The sequence below is a fragment of the Podarcis vaucheri genome (genome assembly GCF_965113315.1).
Source record: "Podarcis vaucheri genome assembly, chromosome: 10".
Taxonomy (NCBI): domain Eukaryota; kingdom Metazoa; phylum Chordata; class Lepidosauria; order Squamata; family Lacertidae; genus Podarcis; species Podarcis vaucheri.
The window spans coordinates 58,417,261-58,437,090 of record NC_138748.1 but is presented as its reverse complement, the minus strand read 5'-3'; the positions used below and the strand labels follow the sequence as shown (position 1 = coordinate 58,437,090).

General features: G+C 44.7%; 1 protein-coding gene and 1 pseudogene across 2 annotated transcripts in view; both read right to left on the bottom strand.

Moving 5' to 3' along the window:
- CALD1 (caldesmon 1) overlaps positions 1-19,830 on the bottom strand; it is a 196,279-nt gene that overhangs the window by 38,300 nt on the left and 138,149 nt on the right. The gene's annotated exons all lie outside the window — the stretch shown is intronic.
- LOC309541464 (small ribosomal subunit protein uS15 pseudogene) lies at positions 6,917-7,544 on the bottom strand (annotated as a pseudogene). The gene has a single exon. The product of its transcript is annotated as a small ribosomal subunit protein uS15 pseudogene (transcript).

Genomic DNA, 19,830 nt, shown 5'->3' with positions numbered 1-19,830 from the left:
AAATGGTTCCAAAGATAACACAAGGAAGACTGCTTAGCTTTGGTTGCTCCTAGACTTACAAGGCGTTGGTTGCTAAATGTCGCTAATGAGCCACCCGATGAGTGACATCGATGATGCCATTTACCAAAGTTCTAAGAAAATGTTGTAATAAGGAACCATGGGGGGGGGGGTCATACGAGTGTCTGCCTTGAGTTCACGCACAAGCCTCTTTCTCCTTTCCTGGTGCATTCCTGATTTGCTCTCTTTTGCTATCAGCGCACTGTGGGTTAAACCACAGAGCCTAAGGCTTGCCGATCAGAAGGTCAGCGGTTCGAATCCCCGTGACGGGGTGAGCTCCCGTTGCTCTGTCCCTGCTCCTGCCAACCTAGCAGTTCAAAAGCACATCGAAGTGCAAGTAGATAAATAGGTACCACTCCAGCGGGAAGGTAAACAGCGTTTCCATGCGCTGCTCTGGTTTGCCAGAAGCGGCTTAGTCATGCTGGCTACATGACCGGAAGCTGTACGCCGGCTCCTTCGGCCAATAAAGTCAGATGAGCGCCGCAACCCCAGAGTCGGCCACAACTGGACCTAATGGTCAGGGGTCCCTTTACCTTTACATTTATGTTTAGCAACCATTCTGTGCATGCTAGGAAGTAGAATGAGAACTCCACCATTGTCCTATAGCTTCACCGCCTTGAGGCTCCTGAAGATCTCTTGCTTCCCTTAATATCAACCTCCCCAACCTTGCATCTCTCCATGCAGCTCAACTGCAGTTCTATCATTCCTGGCCATTGGCCATGCTGGCTGCATTACAGAGCTCATAGTCCAACAGCTTCTGAGAACCCTGCGTTGGAGAAAGCTCTCCACACTTTCTCCCTTGCTGCTCTTTGGGCCTGGAAATGCCTTCAGGAATGCATCCATGAAAACATTTCCTTGACTTCACACTTATCCTCAAAATACGTCAGTGAGATCTTTTGGACAACCTGCTAGTCCTAAAGCCCAACTACAACTCATCCCAAAAATGTGCTAACTGAAACAATCACATATTATTTTCCTCTTTACCCCCTTGCTTCCGTTTCCTTTCTCAGTTGCCCCACTTATCTGATATATTTGAAAAGGTAATGATGGGGAAACAAATGTCAAAAGATTTTGAATAAATGGACAAGTTATAGGAATTGGATAGCACGGGGGGAAGCCAACTCAAGCATCCAAATTAGAATGAATAATCTGTGTACATGGTTAAAGATCTGAAGAGATAACAAGTTTTTGGGGGAGGGGGAAAGGGGAGGGGGGGAGGGGAAAATTAGGATAAATTAGTAGGGAGAAAAGTATATATTGTTATGTATAACTAATAGGAGGATGATTTTGATGCATGTTATTGTTAGATTTTCGACTGAATGGGTTTTTTGTTTTTGTAAGTTATTCGACAATCCTGGATGAAAGTGTGATAATAAAGAATGGGAAAATAAATAAATATTTTTTTTAAAAAAAAAAAAAGTCCCACTTGAGTCTGTTTTTGGACTGAAAGGCCTTAAGAAAGTAAGACCAAACATATCTATCCCAGCATCCTGTTCTCAGAGTGGCCAACCATACACCCACAAGAAGCCCACAAGCAAGAGATGAGCATCATACCTCTCTCCAGCTCCTGGCCCCCAGCAACAGGCATTCAAGGGGGCATGCTGCCTCTGATATTGGAGCTGGTGTATTGCCCTTATTGCAAATAGTTGCTGAAAAGCCTTATCCTCCATTAGTGTTTCTTTAATCTCCATTTAAAGACACAAATTGGGGAGCCATGACTATATCTTGTGGCAGCAAATTCCACAGTTCAACTATGCGCTGCGGGAAGCTGTAATTCCTGTTTTCTCATTCTTTGCAAGAAAAGTTTTATATAAATAACAAAGAACAGCATATTCTTATTATTTCTAAAACACCCTCCGCGAAACTGAGAAGCAGAACAAAATGTGGTTCGTTTTCTGCAGATGCGTGGGAGAAAACCACACAGAAGAATTTGCCACAGACCCTAATGTGCCCGAAATCCATCCCCATGCCTCCCATTTCTCAGCAATATGATCAACGCTCTGGGAGAGATTGATGGCTTGGACATGATATAGAAATGTAGCATGATATAGAAATGTAGCAAGGAAAGGGAATTCATGATGGCTGGGAGTTTGTTAAGACGGAGATAGTAAAAGCACAACGTCAGGCAATACCAATGAGACGGAAACATGGAAGGTGCCTAAAGAAACCAGGGTGGCTATCTAAAGAACTTTTAACTGAATTAAGATTAAAAAAGGATGTGTACAAAAAATGGAAAAGGGGGGAAACCACCAAAGAGGAATTCAAACAAATAGCCAGCACGTGTAGACACAAAGTCAGAAAAGCTAAAGCACAGAATGAACTCAGGCTTGCTAGAGAGGTTAAAAGCAACAAAAAAGGCTTTTATGGGTATGTTCGTAGCAAAAGGAAGAACAAAGAAACAGTGGGGTCACTCAGAGGAGAAGATGGTGAAATGCAAACAGGGGACACAGAAAGGGCTGAACTCCTCAATGCCTTCTTTGCCTCAGTCTTCTCCGATAAAGAAGACAATGCCCGACCTGAAGAATTTGAAGCAAATGATTCAGCAAAGGAAACACAGCCCAGAATAACTAAGGAGATAGTACAAGAATATTTGGCTAGATTAGATGTATTCAAGTCTCCAGGGCCAGATGAACTGCATCCAAGAGTATTGAAAGAACTGGCAGATGTGATCTCAGAACCACTGGCAGTCATCTTTGAGAATTCCTGGAGAACAGGCGAAGTCCCGGCAGACTGGAGGAGGGCAAATGTTGTCCCTATTTTCAAAAAGGGGAAAAGAGAGGACCCAAATAATTACCGCCCAGTCAGTCTGACATCAATAGCAGGGAAGATTCTGGAGCAGATCATTAAGCAAACAGTCTGTGAGCACCTAGAAAGGAATGCTGTGATCACCAATAGTCAGCATGGATTTCTGAAAAATAAGTCATGTCAGACTAACCTGATCTCGTTTTTTGACAGAATTACAAGCCTGGTAGATGAAGGGAATGCAGTGGATGTAGCCTACCTTGATTTCAGCAAGGCATTTGACAAGGTGCCCCATGATATTCTTGTAAAGAAGCTGGTAAAATGCGGTCTTGACTATGCTACCACTCAGTGGATTTGTAACTGGCTGACTGACCGAACCCAAAGGGTGCTCATCAATGGTTCCTCTTCATCCTGGAGAAGAGTGACTAGTGGGGTGCCACAGGGTTCTGTCTTGGGCCCGGTCTTATTCAACATCTTTATCAACGACTTGGATGATGGACTCAAGGGCATCCTGATCAAATTTGCAGATGACACCAAACTGGGAGGGGTGGCTAACACCCCAGAGGACAGGATCACACTTCAAAATGACCTTGACAGATTAGAGAACTGGGCCAAAACAAACAAGATGAATTTTAACAGGGAGAAATGTAAAGTATTGCACTTGGGCAAAAAAAATGAGAGGCACAAATACAAGATGGGGGACACCTGGCTTGAGAGCAGTACATGTGAAAAGGATCTAGGAGTCTTGGTGGACCACAAACTTGACATGAGCCAACAGTGTGACGCGGCAGCTAAAAAAGCCAATGCAATTCTGGGCTGCATCAATAGGAGTATAGCATCTAGATCAAGGGAAGTAATAGTGCCACTGTATTCTGCTCTGGTCAGACCTCACCTGGAGTACTGTGTCCAGTTCTGGGCACCACAGTTCAAGAAGGACACTGACAAGCTGGAACGTGTCCAGAGGAGGGCAACCAAAATGGTCAAAGGCCTGGAAACGATGCCTTATGAGGAACGGCTAAGGGAGCTGGGCATGTTTAGCCTGGAGAAGAGGAGGTTAAGGGGTGATATGATAGCCATGTTCAAATATATAAAAGGATGTCACATAGAGGAGGGAGAAAGGTTGTTTTCTGCTGCTCCAGAGAAGCGGACACGGAGCAATGGATCCAAACTACAAGAAAGAAGATTCCACCTAAACATTCGGAAGAACTTCCTGACAGTAAGAGCTGTTCGACAGTGGAATTTGCTGCCAAGGAGTGTGGTGGAGTCTCCTACTTTGGAGGTCTTTAAGCAGAGGCTTGACAACCATATGTCAGGAGTGCTCTGATGGTGTTTCCTGCTTGGCAGGGGGTTGGACTCGATGGCCCTTGTGGTCTCTTCCAACTCTATGATTCTATGATTCTATGATTCTATAAGTGGGCACTGTGTTATTTGCCTATTCTAGGCCACACACAAGTGGGCAGTAATGACCAGCTGTAGCAACGACATTTGGGGAGAGTCTTTGGCCGCTATGTATATAGACTTGTCAGGTGGGAATTTCTCACTGCTAAGGCAGATTTCTATTCTCCCACAATGAACTCTGATCTGATGTTCTCTCTCTCCCTTTGGTTACTGTTAACTCCACGGGAGTTTTCTAACCAATGCTATCAACTGTTAAGTTTTTGAGTCCAGCTGCTAAATCAGTGCAGAAGACTGCACAGCACAGTTCAGGTCCGTTTAAAGCTAACGAGCACTTTGCAGCACAATTTGCAGCACACTTGCAAATGACTCACGCTGCGTTGAAAGAACGCATGCTGCACTTTAGTAGGCTTTGCAGAACCTCGGGTGAAAGATCAAAGCAGAACTCTACACAAGATCTTTGCCGTTTGGAACAAAGAAAACATTGTTGCATCCCTTTATTCCAAGCTCTGGCAAACAGGTCTTGCAGTTCAGGCTTAAAGTGAGCATGTGCTCTGCCCAAATCAGAATCCTGACTCTGGGTTCCAGGTAGGGCAGAAGCATTTCCTGACCATATGGAAGATCTGCTGCTTCCACAAGGAAGGCTTTAGTTCTTCCCCATTCAGGTAGTTTTAAAAAGGTGAAGAAATACATAAACAGCATGTTACATTTGTCTATCCGTTTATCTACACTCCTGCTAAGTTTCTAGCTCTCATGGTTTCAGAGAACAGCTTTTAAAACTAGAACCGTTGAGTCTTCAGATCTGGGAAACCAAGCCAACTAAACATGCTCCATAGATCCTCACCGATCCATCACAGCGGCAAAAAGGAGGAGATCGCACTGAAAGAATGTGATATTGTTTCTTCACTGCAAGTGCTGCAGCAGACAGGGAAAATTCTTCGCCGTCTGTTTTGTTCCACTTGGCACTCTTAAAGCACCCTCCTCCTCCTTCCTGTGCTACTGACGGGCACTTTCAAAGCACCAAAAATAAGCGGAATATATTTTTAATGTTTTGCATTCCCTTTCTGCCGTGACACCCATCTGAAAACTTTCCCTCACATTCCAGCTCCTTTCCAAGAGGAAGCACTAAGGGAAAGGGCAGGGGGTTGAGGATGGTCAGAAGAAGTCCAGTTGACAGCCATCAGCAGAATAGCAGCGAAGAGCAGCCACGGACCAGATTTGCCCTACCTTTCAAAGACAGAAGCGCAGTGGCGTAGCGTGGGGGTGCAGGGGGGGCCGGGCGCACCGGGCGCAACATCTGGGGGGGGCGCACTCGCACTCGCAGCTCTCTGCCCCTACCTGGCTCACTCACTCTCTCTCACTGCAGTGCTGGCTGTGCGAATCCGATCCGAGCCGCTGGGTCGCCGCCCACTGTGGAGGGGGTGGGTGCCAGGCGTGCGGTGCGGAGAGAGAGCGAGGGACTATCTGGGGGAGGGACAGTGCAGCGGCCGCCCAGCGCAGCGCTGAGCACGGGAGAGAACCACACCAGACCAGACCAGGCAGCAGCAAGAGGAAGCTGGCAGCGGCGGCAGGTTAGGGGTTAGGGGGCGCAAATTACTTGCCTTCCCCCGGGTTAGGGGGTGCAAATTACTTGCCTTGCCCCAGGTGCTGACAACCCACGCTACGCCACTGCAGAGGCGGGAGCCTGATGCTGTTAGGCTTCAAACTCCCGTCAGTCTCAGAGAGCATGGTCAGGGCTGATGGGAATACAACAATATCTGGTGGGGCACAACCTTGCCTTAAAAGCAGGGTGGCTGATCTTCTGAAAAGCACAGATGGAAGGGCCCCTATGCACACCCCTTATGTATTTATAAAAAAAATACTATCTCCCAGCTTGCATCCCAGCTGGCACTGAATTTCAGCAGTGCGCAAAACTCCAGAGGAAAAGGAGAAATAGAGGAATGATGCAAAGGGACTTGGATGATGGTTAAGATGTGCTAGTTGTTGTTGTTGTTTAGTCATTTAGTCGTGACCCCATGGACCAGAGCACGCCAGGCCCTCCTGTCTTCCACGGTCTCCCGCAGTTTGGTCAAACTCATGCTGGTAGCTTCAAGAACACTGTCCAACCACCTCATCCTCTGTCGTCCCCTTCTCCTTGTGCCCTCCATTTTCCCAATATCAGGGTCTTTTCCAGGGAGTCTTCTCTTCTCATGAGGTGGCCAAAGTATTGGAGCCTCAGCTTCACAATCTGTCCTTCCTGTGAGCACTCAGGGCTGATTTCCTTCAGAATGGATAGGTTTCATCTTCTTGCAGTCCATGGGACTCTCAAGAGTCTCCTCCAGCACCAGAATTCAAAAGCATCAATTCTTTGGTGATCAGCCCTCTTTATGGTCCAGCTCTCACTTCCATACATCACCACTGGGAAAACCATAGCTTTAACTATACGGACCTTTGTTGGCAAGCAGATGTCTCTGCTTTTTAAGATGCTGTACTGAGGCACAAACCTAGGCTTTGCTTCAGCTGAAGATGTGGATCTGCACACCACTCAGTAATGATGTGTAAAAGTAACTTTCTGCACATCAAAAATGAACGGGGGAGAGCATTATGCACGGATAGTGATAGTGCTGACCTTCACAGCACACACCTCTACTTCTGTGAAAACGGGCACATTATCAGTGTGGTGCTGTGCTTGGAAAGAAGGACTGGGGAGATCCTGGTTCAAATCCTTTTTTGTGTGTGTGGAAAAAAACAGAATTTTATTCACATGGTCAAGATAACATCTTGTTCTGCCAATTCTAAATAAGACAGCTCTACGGCATCCTTCTCTGAAGAGGCATTGCACGGGACACAAAAAATGACCTATGTGATCCCTCGGTGAATAGAACAGGTCTTACGCCACCAGAGCAGAAGCTGTGGATGATTCATACTTCCAATTAGGTGGGAGTACTCTCTTGGTCTTGTAATAACGAGCAAGCCTATGAATTGTGCTCTCAATCAAAATGAGACGAAATTTGGCATCTTTATCCTTCCGGTTTCTCTCAAGATGCTTACGGACAGCCACAGCCTTCTTGATCAAGTGGTAAAGGTCTTCTGGAAGATCAGGGGCAAGTCCTTTGGATTTAAGAATCCTTAGAATTTTGTTGCCTGTCACAAAACGAACTTGGGCAACACCATGGGAGTCCCTGAGGATCACACCAATTTGTGAGGGAGTTAGGCCCTTCTTCGCCAACTTGCAGATCTGTTCTTTGACATCATCAGAAGTAAGTTTGAGCCATGTGGGCACACTTCGCCTATAGGGCAAGGCAGACTGGGACAGGCCCTTCCCAGGAGCGTGCATGCGACCCATGATGGCGGCGGCGGCGGCGAAAAGGATCCTGGTTCAAATCCTTAATCAACCATGGATCTCACTGGGTCACCTTGGGTGGGCTGGTCACACTCTCTCAGCCTAACCTTCCTCGCAGAGTTGTTTGTGAGGATATAATGGATCTGTGGTGTATAAGCATCACACAAGCAAATCAGGGCAGATAGAGGATGACTTAGCATTGTCATATAGCTTCCCCGCACATCCTCAATAAAGTCCAGGTAAGCTTTGTGCAAGCAAATCATGGTGAATGCTCAATAAATGGGGAGGAGCCCCCAATTCACAGTGGGACAACACTTTTTCTGGCAGGAGCCCCCAATTTACAGTGGGACAACACTTTTTCTGGCAGGAGCCCCCAATTTACAGTGGGACAACAGTTTTTCTGGCAGCAGCATCTGGCTCCAGGTATTTCAGCTTTGTTCACTGCACCGGTGAGTGACTCATTGAGCAGATTCATAAAATATAATGGAGGGTGGGAGGGAAGGAAGGAAGGAAGGCTATAATGTCATGACCATCGACTCTACAAGGGATTTCAACAGTGGAACAAACTGACTCGTGACCAGCTAAGCCAAACCACCGCCGCGCAGGCCAAACCACACCATATCCTCCTCAGTGAGAGAGGGAGTTAATATATGCACTGCCTCATTTCTTTGACCTCGCCAATAAAAGCTGTGCATTTTTTATTTGCCCTTATTAGGACAATCTCGGTTATCAACCTCTGGGCCCTAAAGTTTACTTTGAGAACATACGCTGCACATCAGCAATAAAAAAACAAAATAAAATAAAGCACGCATCGGAAATTAAAAGGAACAGGGAAGAAATAAAAGCCTGGGAGTTCACTTGGGTTTGCACAACTGCATCAGAATTTGTGACCAATTAAAAAAAGAGAAGAGATTTTGCTTTTTTAAAAAAGAGTAATCTTGTTGATAATTTTAGCAAGGACTCAGCTCTGCATCCTGTAACATGTAAAATACAGAGTGCCTCTCAGCACATATCGAGTGCATTTGCCTGATTACCAAGGAAGCAAACTCTTAGTTGGTGCTTAGGCAAATTTTGAACCTTGCACCTCTCATTTTATGGACTAAACTGTATTAAATTCATTACACATAGCTTGAAGTCAGCTTGCTTATATGCTGACTGGGGGTTGCTTTAAACCAATTCAACACTAAGCCAGGATTCTTTGAAAGCCAAAGTAAATGCGAGCAAAGTATCCAGAAGGATCAATATTCAATTATGACAGAAATTGCTGCTTACCAGTTCAGGGTGGGCGGTGGTTGTGACCTGTCGCGGCAGCCATTTGCTTCCTCCCCGGCCACTGCGGAGCATCACAGGTTCCCGCCAGACCTGATTTGAAATATCCTCCAATCCGTGGCGGCCTGGGGGGGGTGGGGCTTGGGGAGTGGACCTGAGTGCGGCAGTCTTCATTCAGGTCCGCTCCCAGCCTATATAATGGGGCTGGCGCTGCTCTCGGCAGAACATTCGACCGGGAGCATCATCCACCCGCTGCTCATTATTGCCTTTATGTTAGTGTCCTAAACCTTTCCTTCCAGGATGTTTTGTGGGATTTGCTACGGTTTGTAAGGGTTGCTGTATTTGGAGTCAGGAGGAAATTTTCCCTGCTCTGTGGGTTTTGCCTTCCTTAAAGCATAGTACAACCCTTGTGCATTTGCCAAATTTCTATCCTTCCATTCCTTCCAAAGAAGGTAGAACTCTCATGAGTGAACTGATTACTACTGTGAAAGAAATTTTGATGAAAAGACACTTGGAACCCATTTAAAAGCCAATTTTATATATATATTAAAGAAACCACAGGTACACCTTCACTTTTACTTTTGGGGATGTCTTACTCCTGAATACGCAAGAAACTCCAATGAGAACGTAGGCAAAGTCTTTACCATATGTGGTGGGAATGTAAGAAGGTGAAGGGTTTCTGGGAGATGATATATAATGAACTGAAAAAGATGTTGAAATATACATTTGTAAAGAAACTAGAAGCTCTTCTGCTAGGAATAGTAGGAAATGAAATAAACGCGTAACTAAAATTTAACTACGGATGATTGGCAGATAAGCTGAAGGAAGTCCATAATATATAATTTGTGATAAACCTTTGGTATGGTATCATATGTATATTGTATTGAAAACTAATAAAAACTTTTATAAAAAAAGAGAGAACGTAGGCAAAGTCTAAGTCTATGAAACTCCATTCTTTTGAGAGCCAATTGGATTGGGGGGGAAACATCCAAAAATGGCATGGAAAAAGTTAGGGAGTAGGTGAGGGGAAACAACACCTTTAAAATGAGAAAATATTTTTCACAGTGGTGGAAAACTAGGAACACACAAACACACAAATGCAAAGCGCGTACACAAACAACCAAATATTTCTGTATGGAAATATTATTTTTTCAATCAGGAGAGAGATAAACCTCTAGAGAGACCAGTGGAAAGCGGCACATACACAAATATATCTACCTGAATGGAAAGAGTTTTCATTCATTGTGCTGAGAGCCCTTTGGCTACAAAGGCAGTGGTGACAAACTAGCTTGTTCTGTTTGTAGAGATATAGCTATCAGTAAACTCATTTGGGAAGAATGTGGAGTATTTAACAAATACTACTGCTAATAATATGCTGTAGTGAGTGTTAATGCAAATGATGGTTAAGAGGCTGCATTTTAGGGCTCAGAAGTCCCCCGTTCAATACATTTCTAAGAACTTAGAGACAGCGCTACTGGATCAGGCCAAAGCCCCATCGACTCCATCATCCTGTCCTCACCGCAACCAACCAGATGCTGTGAGGACAGGAAGCCTGTGAACAGAACCTGAGAACAACAGCAACCCTCCCCTTCTGCAGTTCTCAGCAACCCTTAATCAGAAGCATGGTGCCTCCAACAGCGGTGGCAGAACATGGAGATCAAGGGTAGTAGCCTTATCCTCCTGGAAACTATTCAATTGTTTTTCAAAGCTATCCAAATCAAGGGCCATCCCTGCCTCCTGCGGCAGCGAGTTCCACAGTTTAACTGGGTGCTTTCTGTCCTCCAACCTTCTGCTTCATTCGATGGCCACGAGTTCTAGCCTAATGAGAGAGGGAGGAAAGAGGTTCTCTATCCACTGTCCATCCATACTTTTTTGTACACTTCTGCCATGTCGCCTCTAACTTGTCTTTTCTCGAAGGACATAAGAAGATCCCCGCAGGATCCCCGAATTTTGACTTTGTCCCCAATCTTCTTTCCCACACCAGCCGTCCAGATGTCTGTGGGAGGTCCTACAAACAGGGCATGGGAGGGGGTGAACCCTGCCCTGCTGCTATTCCCCAGTAAGGGCTATGCAGTGTATTGGTGCCTCTGCTCAGTAGGCAACATTACATTTCTTATTCCCTTCCTCGAAGGAACTCAGGCTGCTGCACCAAGTCCTGTTCCCACCCCCTCCATTTTGTCCTCATGACAACCCTGCGAGGTAAGTCAGGTCTGAGAGACAGTGAGCGGCCCAAGGACACTCTGTGAGCTTCCTAGTTTATCCACCTGGTTCTCCCCAGTCTGAGCAAAACTCTAACTACTACAGCACATTCAAGAAGCCATTGTGCTTATCTTCAGCCCACCATCTCTAATTATAGGGACAATAATAATAATGACCCACCATGCAGAACTGTTGTGAAAATGCAATGTAAGCGAGGTTCTAAAAGCACTCATAAAATCACCAGATGAATGCTGTATATTATTCCATATTTTAATAACAAATGCATGTAGAGGGTCAATTATTAGGCAGCCTAGATGGCACCATCCATGCATAACAAGGGGGTATCAGCAGGCCGGGGAGAGACCCCCAAGATCTGCAGTAGTACAAAAGCCCTAAGGGGTGGGGCCAAGACCCCCACTGAAGTCTGAGCATGCCCAGTGACTACATCAGGCTGGCTGACTGCTGGGTGGAAAGCGGAAAACCATCTTGAATGAGAAATGGAATGGAACATCCCAAAAGTAGGCATGGCTGGCTGGCTGGCCTGCTGAGCAAGAGCACTCTACCCTGCAACTTTATTTTGTATTTTTATTTTCTGCAAGTCCCGTTACATACTAAAAAGAGTTCCCAAAGAACCCATTCCTGGGGCCATTTTGGGCTCAGTTCTCACACAGAAAGGCCAAATCTGCCATATATGCATTTTTGCATTTAATATCAGGTTATCATTTTTTTATAGGTTGCAGTACCAAGTTGAGCTGTTGCATACATAACCTTTGCTTGACACAGCAGCTTCAGCTGACTTCAGCTCTGTTAAAACAAAAGGGGGGGGGAACGAACCCAAGAGTTTGATATGAATCTAAGTATCCAGAATCGAGGAATTTGGTTGGATTCTGTCAGGGATTTGGAGCCACTGAGTCTGCTAGGTCCTGCTGCAAATCTGACTCGCTTGAGTAAGTTTTTTATTACCTGTGATTCACAAAAGGTTGAGTAACTTGTGAAGCTCGTTGGTGCAATGTTGTGGGACATGTAAGTATCGAAGGAATGTTTAATATTTACTTCGTTTTCTGTCTGCTCCCCGAGTCCAGTTTCCGTGTGATAACAAAGTCACTGTCTAGATACCTGTCTGAGCCTTTAACAGGGGAGGCTTTGAGTCAGGCAGCCTGGTGACCCTCAGCCATGATATGAGCATGTGTCACCTTCTGACAAAGCTGAGTGATGAATGAGTGGGAAGGGTTGAGCTGATAGTTGGAGATATGCTGGAAGAATCACAGAATTATGTGGAAATGCCAAATTGAGCTGACTTTAGCAAGACAAAAATGAGCCCCTGTGGTTAACTGTCTACATGGTGCCGTCGTCGTTTCCCACTCATCTCATTCAGCTGGAAGAAATATCTACCCATCTCCCACAATGGCCTAATGTTGTTTGTTTTTCGTTTCTTTTTGCTTTAAACTTGTTTTTAACTTTTGTGATTTTATTGTCTGGTTTTATGCAAACCGCCATAAGCCGCTGTGATATATTTTTGTGATACAGCGGTATACAAATATTGTTATAAATGATAAATAAATAACCATTGTAACTAAAACTGACACATTTGGATCCTTTGAGGGTTTAATTATTTCTGAATGTTTAAGGGATACAATGTTCACCTCTCTGCAGTCATGTGGGTTACATTGTTGTCATCATGAAAACAGGCTTTCTAAACTACCCCCCATTTTGATTTGATAGCTAGAGTCCGCTGTACCCTGATTAATACCCCCATATAACATTTCTGCAAATTTCTAAAATCGAAAGAGCACTTTGCCAATAGCAGACTGGGACACAATGCCTGTCCTCAAGACTTTAATGGTGTGTGTGTGTAACACAGCAATTAAAACATGCAGTGCAATGATACAACTCCTCTCTCAATATCATACTACCAGATACCACATCACTTTCTATGCCCCTTGAGTTAATCAGTGTCTAGTATTTACCTGGAGATTAAGCAGCCTCCAAATTAGACATAGACGAAAGCGACTTCCATAACAACAAAGCAGCCGATTTCCATTTGAAATTTGATTGCTAGATCTTTTGTGAATGCATACAGAGTTGTGGCCATTTTTAAAAAGAAAGCAAAATTTGACTACAGCCAAAGAGGGTGGAGGGGGGCAGGGACGGAATAAGACAATTGAAAGCATTGGCTCACAGCTCTCCCAACATGTTGCAACCTATTCTGCTTCTTTGAACCATCAGAGCCAATTTTTCTCCAACTTCACGAGGAAAACCCCACAAACTGAAAAGTTAGAAACTGCCCCCCCCCCACGCAGCATCAAAAATCAGGAACTCACATGGAAAGACCTGATAGGTTTCTTCTGCAACAGGCTCCGCTGATCATCCCTGGAATGCAGGGATTAGAGAATGGTGCTTCGCAGGCTGACAGCCTCGGAGGGAGCAGCTGAAGGAATGAGCAGGGTGTGGAAGGAGGGAGCAAAAATATTCCTCTTGCCTTCAGGCAGCCAGGGAAGATATTGGCTGCTTTCGCTCCCTCCCCTGTCAGCTAACTGCTCTGGAACGACCCTTTGGTGTATTATATGTTGTGCCCTCCGTTCTACTGACTCTCTAGCCTGAATCCTCCAACCACTTAGTCCCATCTGCACTGTGATCACATGATCCCAAGCTCCCCCCCCCCCAGCACTACCTTTACTGCATTCTCTCTAATAGAGCCCCATTTGCAAAGCTCAGGCCTTTGCAAACACTGGAAAGGTTCCTACAGGTTTCTCCCAGCTGCTCGGCTGTGATGTCACCGGTAAGCAGATACCGGTCTGCTGCATAGAGGTTTCTTCGGTTTGGGTTTGCCTGCAGCGAGCACTGAGCTGCTGGGACGTGAAACACAATGCAAAGGTGTTTGTTTACTTGCAAATGCCCTGTTTGCAGCAGGAGCCGCATTCCAGGTAAGCCAGCATGTGTGTTAACAGCAGGGCTTCAGGTCAAAAGCCTGTCTGAACAGCAATCACGCAGAAGCACAAGGCCCGTGACATCTTAAAAACCTTTTTTTTTCTTGTGAAAGGAGCTTTTGTGGGACACAGAATACTTCACCAGATGTGTAAGATACTCTTTTCAGTTATGCACGGTTATAGATTGATTCTCTCTCTCTCTCTCTCTTAAACATAAACTGTGAATTAGGGATAAGCAAATCTGTCAATTTCAGTTTCTCCTTTTGCAGTCTCAAGTTCATTTTTCCACATTTCTGTATCAGTTTGCAGGGGGGGGGTCTTCTTCTTTTTTATAATCCTCATGGAAATTCACCAATACATGTCTGCTAATATTTTGCACACAATTTTGCCTAATTTTATGTTGCACCAAGGCGATAGTTATGTCAAGGCAAGCATTTTGTTTTGCCAAACAGAGTAATGCTCCCTTCTCCACCCTCTGGGTTCTCCCCACCCCCCACAGAGCCGGTTTTGGGGGCAAGGGAGCCTGTGAGGGGCAGGCAGAGGAGGGGGGAAGCCCCGTTCCACAAGCTTAAGTCCTTGCACCAGGCTGTTCAGGGGTGTTCATCAGCATTTGGCTAATTGGGAACCACTGCATTTCAGTTGAATCCCACCCAGTTTTAGTGAACATTGCCAAGCCTACGTGAAGAGGCTGGGGGCACCTTCAGTATGCAAAGAAGATTCTCTACTCCTGCTATGCCCCTTCAGTAAGTGTCAGGAATACCTTTCTAGCTCTGATTTTGATCTGAACTCCAGAAGAATTTAGAATAAATGGCCTTGGCCCAGTATACCTGAAGGAGTGTCTCCACCCCCATCGTTCTGCCTGGACACTGAGATCCAACACCAAGGACCTTCTCACTGCGAGAAGCCAAGTTACAGGGAACCAGGCAGAGGGCCTTCTCGGTAGTGGCACCCGCCCTGTAGAACGCCCTCCCATCAGATGTCAAAGAGATAAACAACTATCTGACGTTTAGAAGACATCTGAAGGCAGCCCTGTTTAGGGAAGTTTTTAATGACTGATGTTTTAATGCATTTTAAATCTTTGTTGGAAGCCTCCCAGAGTGGCTGTGGAAACCCAGCCAGATAGGCGGGGTATTAATAATAATAATAATAATAATAATAATAATAATAATAATAATAATAATAATTTGGAAGCTCGTCACTCATGTGAGACTGATTTTACAAGCCCAAAAGGTCACATCTGAGCATCTCTTTGTTGGCTCATCCAGTTTGATCCTTTATGGAAATGAGGATTTTCCAGGAGCTAAGTTACAACTTAAATGTAGTTTTGCCCCAAGGGATCTTGACATAGTTCTTTACGGTGACATACAGAACTTACATATGTACATCATTTCACTTGTCTGCTGCCTTGCCGTAGTTCAAAACATGCTCAAGGCAGCTTACAACATGAAACAAAAATCACATAATTACAAACATAACAAAAGTAGTCATAAAGAATGAAATATCAAAGAGTACACAATCAAACTGAATAATTTCTACATAGATCATAATAAGATCTAAAATATATTTAAAAAAAAACAGCAACAACTTCCCAGCAACAAAATCCACTAAATACCCCAGCCCCAAAATCTGTTAATCAACTAGCTGGAGTCAGTCCAGGCCCCACCCTCCCAGGTCTGGGGGAAATGACCTGCAAGGCGAAGAGCAGGTCTTCCAGGAATTGCAGCCAATGTGCTCTCTTGAACTCAGAGTCTTGTCCTGTTTGAGAGAATGGCCCCTTTTGCCTTTCTAAGGGAGCTATTGGGTTGGGTATGTTCCACCAGTGTCATTAAAAGTCGGCACAATCAGCAAATTATCTGCAATAGTAGTTATGCACCATAATGTCAGGCCACAGCAAGAAATACGGCAGAGACTGTGCCTTGATTTCATACACATGCAAGTTGTGTTTCCTCTTTTAAAATGAAATGGGAACTCTTTCTGCATGTATTAGCAGGCAGCATGACTGTCCACCCAACAAATGTTTGGTAGCGTCAAAGGTGGCAGAACCAATCACCTTCCAAAAGGGGAGGGCGGGCCTAGATTTAATCTCCTGGCTTTACCTTCAGCAGTGAGGGGCAGCTGATAGCATCAAGCATCTGTTTCGCACTGTATATGAAGCCTCACTGCAGAGATGGGAACTGTGCCAATAACCCTGGTATTACATGGAGGAATTCAGGAAAGGGAATAGCATAAAAGCCTCACCTTTTTTTGCACGTGCAACTCAAAGTCTAAGCAGGGGGATCTGAGCACCAGTCGCTTTCTCTGGATCAGGACAAGATTTTCACACTGAATATTGCTAAATGGCTTTAATTTATTTTTAAAACCTGAAAGTTGGCTGATGTAAAAGGGAAACTTTTGCTTTCATTGGCATTTATTTGTACATCTGTAGCACCATTTCCCCTTCAACAATTTCTCCAAATGAACTCCGGTACATGTGTTTAACGACATTTCACGTCTGAATACGAACTCAGTCCCCACATGCTTTCACAGGGTCTGTTGGAGAGGAAAAGATGCAAAGTGCCAGGAATCTCAAATATCATAGCTTACTAGATAAACGTGTTGTTTTTAAAGAAAAAGTTGTTATTTTCGCCTCCTGGTAAACATGGTGTTTATCCTCCGTTGAACTTTACACTGAAGATGGAAGGGGGAAATAGATACAACTGCCTTATTTCAGAGATGCCAGCTTCTCCAACAAACACACAAACTCCAGCCATGTACCACTTCTCAGAAAACAGCCTTATCTGCCAAAGGCTTCACAAAGCTATTGGCGCTGTGCAGGAAAAAGAAATGTGTTTGTTGTTAAAAATCCAGCATAATGACATTAACATCTGCTCATTGTTTAAATAATAATATTAACTCTTCACTACCTGGGAAAGTCAAGATTGTCACAACTTTTTGTTGCTGTTGCAGAATACACAGGAACTCTGCCTTTATAACATACATTGCTAACCCAGGCTTCTGTATTGAGTCCCAGTCAAATGCTTTCTTTTTTAAGAGAGCTTCCTTTAGCCCTTTAATTCTGGGCATTGCAAGGAGCGGCAGATTCTTATCTGGTTAATTAAACAGGGAATAGGCAGCAGGAGCAGCAGCAAGGGAAAGCACCTGCATATTCAAAGCAATTGGAAGCAATTTGAGGTTCAGTGGCAATTACAATCCCATTTCAATCCCATTTAATTTGTGAGCTAAACTGCATGCTATATGGGAGATCTCTGAATAGAACACCAGAGTTTCCCTTTTTTAAGGAAATATTGCTATGGAGAGCTGATCAGTGAAATAGCAAAAAAACACACAAAAAAAACCTTGTTGCTAGTTGCATTGTGGAGGGAGGGAAATAGAACTACAGTGGTACCTCGGGTTAAGTACTTAATTCGTTCTGGAGGTCTGTTCTTAACCTGAAACTGTTCTTAACCTGAAGCACCACTTTAGCTAATGGGGCCTCCCACTGCCGCCGTGCCGCCAGGGCACAATTTCTGTTCTCATCCTGAAGCAAAGTTCTTAACCCGAGGTACTATTTCTGGCTTAGCGGAGTCTGTAACCTGAAGCGTATGTAACCCGAGGTACCACTGTACATGCTACTGACCAGCCTTGCCTGGTATAGAAGCAGAATAGTAAGGTTGGAAGGGACCCCTAGAGCAATCTAGTCCAACCCCCTGCAATGCATAGAAGGCACAGATAGCAGAGGCACAGACAACAGAGAATTCTTGGCAGGGAAATAAGCAGATTGATAGAAGCAGGGGCAGATCTCGGCATTCCTCATACGTCATTTAGTTACCATGCTGGCTCTGAGGAAGGGAAACCCTTTGTTCCACAGACAGCTCAGAAACACAGAAGACTGGCTCTCTCCCTCCTCAACAAGACTGATCAGTCGAGGGCAATGTTTTCACTAGAGGTTAGTAGCCTGTGTGTCTATGCTAGATGGGGGGGGGGGTCCTGGAAAGGATGACTACATAAGTATCTCCATGCTTGTATTCCAAATCAACCACCCTAGTCTCTTGGGGTATCTAGAGGAGGTCTGCTCCATGTCCTTTCAGTGTATAAAGGAAAATCTGCCAAAAGTATGGGACAGGGCTTTTTTAGTGTTGGCCCCAATTCCATCAAAAGATTGCCCTGTGGAAGCTCATAGCAAGGAAATAGGCTTCCTTCTTCCCTGCTTTCCACTACCAGGTCAAAAATGGATGCATCTCCTTTAGTGGAGATATATCAGTGCAGCTTGGTCACTGTTTGAAAACGTAAAGTTGAAGCCATCAAGTAAAAAAAATCACAGCCCATGAGCTTTGTTTACTGCCTTGGAACAGATTACCAGGTTTTTACTTATGGTTGCTGCTTTTATTGGTTCACATTCTCCATTTTAAGATTGTTGCTGAATAGTGTTAACTCCCTGTATGCAGCTTTGGGTGGTTTTATTGGGAAAGTGACTTATAAATGTTGAATGCAACTAAAATCTGAAGGGCAAAGTGGAATTTAATCCGAAGTACAGGCTTTCGCTCAGTTACTGGTACACAATGTTTAGGACATTAACAGTTGTTAAACACCTGAAGAAATATCTAGATAGGTTTCACGTGAACAGTCTATGTACCTGTTATTATAATATTTTTTTTTAACTCTCCCTTCTTCCAAAACATAATAGCCTCATAGAACATAATGGGGCCCTGTTCTATCAGAACAGCATTCCACTAGAGAGTTCAGAAAATGCAGTTTTCCATAATTTTTGCCTTCTGGCAGCTCTCCTTTATAAGAAAGGAGTAGCAAGATATCATATCGGCTCCCTCTCTCACTGCAAATTGAAACTTGATTAGAAAACCACATTTCCTAGGACCAACTTCCATGTCGGCAGTCCACAAAGTGATGCAAAATCCAGCAACAAAGGAACATAATATTTTATAAATCTGTGATAGAAAGGAAGGCTATTTCCATCCAAGTGTTTCCTCGAGTTGTTTTTACTGCTGTACCGTTGGTGGTGGGGTACATTATACAAAGTCTAGAACAATGATCTCCTTGTCATGTCTGGAGGCCAGTTAATTTAGAAGGCTTCCAACAATGTACTATAGAGCTACACTCCTTTACCAGAGCTATATCAATACAGCATAGAGATACTGGTTTTAAAATCATTAAGTGGAAGCCGTCGGGTGAAATCAAAGCTTATTACAATGAGCGGCAGCCTGAAGCATCCCTCAAGAAATACTGTAGCTTACACATCCAGATCCCATGTGGTGGAATGGATGGGGAACCGGTGGCCCTCCAGATGTTGTGGAACTAATAATAATAATAATTTATTATTTATACCCCACCCATCTGGCTGGGCTTCCCCAGCCACTCTGGCCGGCTTTCAAGAAAATATTAAAATACAGTAACGTTAAAAGCTTCCCTAAACAGGGCTGCCTTCAAATGTCTTCTAAAAGTCTGGTAGTTGTTGTTGTCTTTGACATCTGGTGGAAGGGCGTTCCACAGGGCCGGTGCCACTACCGAGAAGGCCCTCTGCCTGGTTTCCCTGTAACTTGGCTTCATTATTTCATTATTCCTGGCCATGCTAGCTATGGCTGATGGAAGCAGAGTTTGTCATGGGCGCTATTAGAAAACCCAGGCACCAGGTAGCTCTGGGAGGGGAATAGGGATCGCCTAACAACTCTCAGCACCGTTAACAAAACACAGCCTCCCATAATTCTTTGGGGAAGCCATCCCTGTTTGAAATGGCATCACAACACTATAGATGTATGGTTGAGCAGGACCCAAGCTGCTTGGCACCAGGTGTCTATGACACCAGGAAACAGCAGGAGGAGGGGCAGGAAGAGGTGCCTGCATAACGCTGGTTCCATATGGATACCGCGTCATTTCTGCTCCTGTATTAGGTTTGAGCATGGTTTTATTCCGAGGGTCTTTTCTAAT